Source organism: Propithecus coquereli, unplaced genomic scaffold (assembly GCF_000956105.1).
Source record: "Propithecus coquereli isolate 6110/MARCELLA unplaced genomic scaffold, Pcoq_1.0 Scaffold344, whole genome shotgun sequence".
NCBI lineage: Eukaryota > Metazoa > Chordata > Mammalia > Primates > Indriidae > Propithecus > Propithecus coquereli.
In genome coordinates this window covers 1793110-1799536 of record NW_012149108.1, presented here as the reverse complement: position 1 = coordinate 1799536, position 6427 = coordinate 1793110, and positions in this window count along the sequence as shown.

Below are 6427 nucleotides of genomic sequence, written 5' to 3'. Positions count from 1 at the left end.
ACCGAAGATTTTGGAAAGGATGTCGGAGGAATATGAGCAAAGAAGGTTAATGTGGAGAATGCTGGGTACCAGGGCTCCTCCTGCCTGCATGGAGCTCTCAGGCTTGGTCCAAGAAGTTTGTCCAAGTGAAGAGCTACAATTCACTCTCAGAATGAAAGCTATCAGATAACTGATACTTCCAGCATGTGACAGATCTGATGGAAAATCCAGGTAGGAGGCCAAATGGGAGTGCACCATGGCAAAAGTTCTCAAAGGCAGAGGGGCATTTGAGTTATAAGAAACTTTAGAGCCCCAGGTTACTCTAAGGGAATATTGTCTCATGTGTGCCAGATGGTCAAAAACCACAAGAGAACATTGTGATGGCAACTGCCATTCACTTCAGAGAAGACCAGGCATGGAATTTCTAGCATCAGTCTTTTTGTTTTGCTTTTCAGAGGTATGCAGGATACAGGGATGAATAAGATTATTTTAAATGAGGCTTACATTACAAACGTGAGGGGGGGCAGACACTTAGCAAGTAAACAAATCAATTAGACAAGTAAGTTAATGACATAAGCTGTGAAGAAAATAAAATAGGGCAATATGATAGAGAATGACTGAGGAAGACATCATTTGACAGGGTGCTGGCGGGAGATCTTTTCAAGGAAGGGTCATGGGAGTTCAGACCTGAAAGATAAGGGAACCTCAGCTTTGGGGAGGCCTGGGGAAGAGCACTGCAGACCTCACAACCCCCCAGGACCTGCCCAAGAGCACTGGGAGGACACAGAGTCCAGAACAAACAGTGGAGCTGCTGTTGCCATTGCCGTGACTGCTGGCAGGATAGATGCGGAACAGTGCTAAGGGAAGGAGCTCATGGCCATGTCCCCAAGAACTAAAGAGAGAGAGAGATCTCTACTGATTCTCCAAGTTATTGATGAAAACATCTAGATTCTGTTTGAATTATGAGAGAATGCTGAGACAGATACACTACCCAAGAAACACTTTCTTTGTGAACACCTCTCCCCATCCTCCCAGCTCCAAGTTCTGCATCATGTTCCGGTTGAGGCCATCCAGGTAGGAACTGGATGGAGATCCTGGCAAAGCTCAGGTCACATCTTAGGATAATGATTGGCCTGGCCCAGTGTAACTGACTGAGGATAAAACAGGCAAGAAAGCATCAGGGTAAGAAATCAGTCCATGGGTGTCAGATAAACAGGCAACTTGTGTGCATCTCCTTCACCTCCCTTGCTCATGGCAGACATTATTAATAGATCCTGGCTCTCTTACCTGCTGGGACCAAATGTGACCTCAGAATCCTTCCCAACTTATGGTTCCAGGCAGCCACTGTAAATCAACCAAAACTTGGAATGAGATGAAATCTATTTGTTAGCTGAAAACGACAGCTATTCACTGAAGCAAAGCAAGACATTTTGATAGGGCTAGGTGGAAATAGAGAGGTTCTGTGGTACCAAGTAACGAATGCAGAGATATCCCTGTTCCCGTTTCCATCACACACACACCCTGCATCACTGATTATCAGCCTGAATATAAAATGTCCTCATATCAAAGCATCTGTGTAGGGTAGTTACCATTTTGACACCTTTGGGCAGGGGCAGTCACTAAGCCCCATTGAGTCCCAGTATCACTGATTCTTACCATCTCGCCTGCTGGAGTGGGGAGGACATAAGTTAGCCAGGTAAAACTCTGTTTACAGTGACCTTGTTATTAGGAATTCAGCCTCTGGAGACAGATGCCCAGATGTGTATTGGCTCTACCACTTAATAGTTGTGTAACCATTTCATTCAACCTCACTGGTCCTCAGTATTCTCGTCTGTAAAATGGGCAGAACAATTATGCCTACCTCATAAGTCTGTTGACAGGATTGAATAAGTTAATACATGTAAAGTGTTTAAAACCATGCCCAGTATGAAGTGAGGGCTTTATAAATATGGGCGTATGTAAACAGATTAAGACAAAATGGAATTCAGAGGGGGCTGAGACTCAACCAAACTAGGTAGGAAGATTGTCTTCAAGCAGTGAGAGGCCCTGTCACCTGAGAGGACAACCAGGCAGAGCAAGGCAGGGCCCGGGCCCCAGAGGCACTGGGGGACCATGGGGGCATGGAATGAACGTGGGCTCTAGGGCCAGGCAGAGATGAGTCATGTGATCTCAACTTAGCTGCTTCCCGGCTCAGTGACCATAAGCATGTTGCTTGCCCTTTCTGAGGCTTAGTTTCCTCATTTGTGACATAAGTCACAGACACTAATGCCCAGCTCTCAGTTTTGATGTGAGAGTCAGACACAAGCATTGAGCCTGGCTCAGAGGACGCACTCAGGACAGGTGAGTTCTTGCCTAACAAAGGAGGTCCTCGGGGCTTAGGGAAGAAGAGGAGGCTGGGTGGGGAGAAGGGGAAAAGGTCCCGGCACTGTCTCATAATTCAAACAGAACCGAGATGTTTTCATCAACAACTCGGAGAATCTGTAGAGATCTCTCTCTCTTTGATTCTTGGGGACTTGGCTATGAGCTCCTTCAGCACCTGTGTCAGTTTTCAGCACCTACTTGTAGGGGAGAAGTGGCATCCTTTTTAGGAGGTAGCTGCAGGCAGAGGCCTCAGCAGCAGAGCATGACAAAGTCAGAGCCAGACCTGGAGTCAGGGTCATACGCTGCTGAGTCCCATGGCATCGAGCTGGATCCTTAACCTCTCATGGCCAAGGGCAGAGAGTGGGTCTAGGGCCTGCACATGCAGCTACAGGCCACGGAGGGAGGAGAAAGGGAAGGTCTGGGACCAGCAGGCCTTGCAGGACAGATCTGCCCAGCTACCAGCAAGCCGAAGACCCTAGACTGCAAAACTCTGCTTGAAACCTGGGACAGTCAGGAGAGTGGGTCCTGCACATTAACCAGAAGAGCTTCAACTTTACTGGTTTTATAAATTGGGGTTCCATTGGGTTTTATCTGAAGGTAAAGTCTTGTGGCTTTTTAAAAATATTTTCAAACCCACTAGTTTAAAAAATAGAAACCTTGACTTTTGAAATCATAACAGCCTGGAATTAAAAGTTTATCTTAAGAACCATCTAGTCTATCTTCCCAAAGCAGGAAAATGTTCCCCTGCTACCTGCCAGAGTGTCATCCAGCTCCTTCTTGAATATGTTTGCTGACAGGGACATCCCTATCTTACAATGCAGCGTGGAGCTCCTCTAATCTGTAGAAATCCACCCTGCCATCTGAGATGAAATCAGACCTCCTCCAACATCTGCCCATTGCTGTGGTTCTGCCCTCATGACATGGGCTCCCATTGGCCTACAGCAGACTGCCCATCACATGTTCTAAAGAACATGTCCACCTACATCCCTCTCCTTCTGAAGGTACTTCTGTGCTCCCGTGTGAGCTTACCGCATGTGGGAACCACACTGTACCTTACCTCTGTATCCCCGTTGCAGAGGGGAAGGGTTCAGCACATTTTTTGTGAGTATGTGGATAAAAGAAGGTTGGATGGATGAATGCTTAGATCCTTACAGAATATCAATTCAGCGTCTTCATTTTATTAAAGAGCCATCTAAAGCTCAAAGAAATTATATGAATTGCCCGAAGATGTTCAGTGGCAGAGCCAGAATTAGCATGTGGGTTTCCTGATGCCCATGTAATATGGTCTCAGAGCCTGAGCTAGGATGCTGGGAAAGCATGGTCGGCGAGAATCAGAGCCCTGTCATCGAGTGCAGAGCAGGGGGACCATGACCGCACAGACACCGGAGCAGCCGTGCACCCTTCACAGCTTCCTAGTCCATTCCACAAACCCTAATTGAGTATGGACTGTGAACAGGGCTTTGTTCCAGAGGAGGAATCCACAAGGACCAAGTCTTTATCTTAAGACATGTGCATTCGTGACCAGGCATGATCAAACGCAGGTTGTGCTTTGTGCTATTTCAGAAGCAGGAGGCACAACCTGCTTTTGAAAGTGCTGTGAGAAAGCAGAGGAAAGAGTGATTCATTCCATTTGGGAAGATCTGAGGTCTCGTGGAGCAGTAGACATTTGAGTTAAACCTGAGCTGATTGAAAAAACCATGTAAGCAGTGGGAAAAAATCTCGAAAGGAAGAAGGGAGGTGAGGCATGGCTGGACTTGTAGGGGACAGGTGGTCGAGAGGCAAAGGATGCTGCAAAGACAGGCCAGGGCCCCATAGAGGGCAGCCTCAGTACCCAGCTCGGGACATTGCCTCTCTTCTGTGCCGTGGGGGTTACTGAAGGGTTTTGAGCAGAGGAGCAATATGGAGAGACCCATGTTTAGGAACACTGTAGGCAGCCTGTCCTAGAATTTGTCAGCCAGGCTGGAGCTGCTCAGACTCCACCTTGCTTCTACATAACAAAGGCAAAGGCTGCCAGTTTTCAGCACCTGTGGCAACCTGCAAGGTGGCTCCACTCTCCAGACCTTTACATTTCCTGAGCTTTTAGCAGGTGAATTGAAGAAACAGACACACATGGATTGAGATAATACAGGTAGCAAAAAACTTAATCCATCCTCTTCCTCCCTACGACTGGCAGTGGATGATCTGACAATAGCCACTGGGAAGCTCTCACTTCTGGCTCCACGTATACTGCAGGACTGAAATTCCAGAAGCTCATCAGTCTGTATAGAAATGATTTGGGCCTCTCTCCCCCATTAGACGTGAGCTTCTCTATGTGGAGGCAGGACCAACAGTTGCAATTTCTCCACTACCCAGTTGTGTGATCCTTGGGCAAACCCCTTGGATTACCTAAACTTCAATCCCTTTACTTCCAAAATGGGAATAATAATGCCTATCTCAAGAGGGTTATTGTAAGAATTAAATGTAAAACTCTAAGCCTGGTGCTCAGCCCAAAGCAAGCAAGCAGTAAATGGGAGACTCTTCCCCTTCCCCTGCTTCAGGATGGGAGACAAGACTTACCTGACTGTTTCTTCAGTACCTTGTATTGCGTAAGGGCTTAGTAAGTGTTTGGGGAATGGATGAGTGGGTAAAAGTTGGCATCATATTTGTGACCTTCGCACAAATTATTCAAAGCCTCTTGATGCACTTTTCTTCTCCTCTGCTTCTCAAGATACATCTTTTCTTTTGAGAACATGAGATGAAACTTCAATAACTAACCTGTGACTCATCATTCAGAAAAAAATACAATATTGTATGCGGGTTGTTCTGAGTGATGTTGCTGCAAGGTATGGTGGAAATAGAGAGTTAAAAATGATACCACAAAGGTTTCTTTCCATAGAGCTCTATGTTTTCTCACATTTAATTAATACAGAAGTCAGAGTGCTGTGAAACCATGTGTCATCACTGTGTAAAGTGGTCTGGGAATTTCCGCTGCAGCTGACAGCCTGGGAGAAAATGAGTCACAGAAAACCTGAATTAAGAGCTAGAAGGGGGGCCAGGTGCAATGGCTCACTCCTGTAATCCTAGCACTCTGGGAGGCTGAGGTGGGAGGATTGCTTGAGCTCAGGAGTTCGAGACCAGCCTGAGCAAGAGCAAGACCCTGTCACTACCAAAAATAGAAAAAAATTAGCCAGGTATGGTGGCGCACGCCCGTGGTCCCAGCCACTTGGGAGGCTGAGGCAGGAGAATTGCTTGAGCCCAGGAGCTGGAATTTGCAGTGAGCTATGATGATGACATCACTGCACTCTAGCCGGGGTGACAGAGTAAGACTCTGTCTCAAAAAAAAAAAAAAAAAAAAGCTGGAAGGAATGTTAGAGATTGTCATCAAGATAGTGCCTTACATAGCACATAAAAGGTTGCAAACCATTTATTTGCATAGATAAACATATATATTTTACCCTATTGTGTTCCACAATTAAATATTTAAGGTGGTATGTACATACATGCTGAAATTTGTTGCAGAATTATATGAGAAATTGTGCTAAGTTGTTTATATGTAGCATTTTATTTAATCCTCACAATAACCCTACAACTATTTAATACTTATTATACCAGCAATTCTGCTTGTGGACTTGCCATGCCCAGAGGCTTGGAGTCATGATGGCCCCGTGGCAAAGGGTGTGGGCTTTGGAGTCAGAAGAGCTAGACTCGCATCCCTGCTCTGCCATGTCCTAGCTCTTTGACCTTCAGCAACTGCCTAAGTCTCTCAGAGCCCCATTCCCTTGTATATAAACTGTATAAAATGATATTGCCCTCCTTATTGGGTTAGTAAGAATCATTGAGATGATCTAAACAAAAGTTTAGAATAGTGTCTGGTAAGTGATACAAGCACAATGAAGATTAACTATTATTATTAAGTAACTTACCCAAAACCACATGGCTAGTCATTAGTGGGGATTGAACCCTGGCCTACCTGAGTGCAAAGCCATCACTCTCTCTGCTAAGTTATCACCAAGCCTTTTTCTCCCCGTAGCTTTGTGTTATCTTCATTCTATCAAGTTAGAAACTTGAGATACAGGGAGGTTTGGGAACTTGCTCAGGGCCGCAGAGT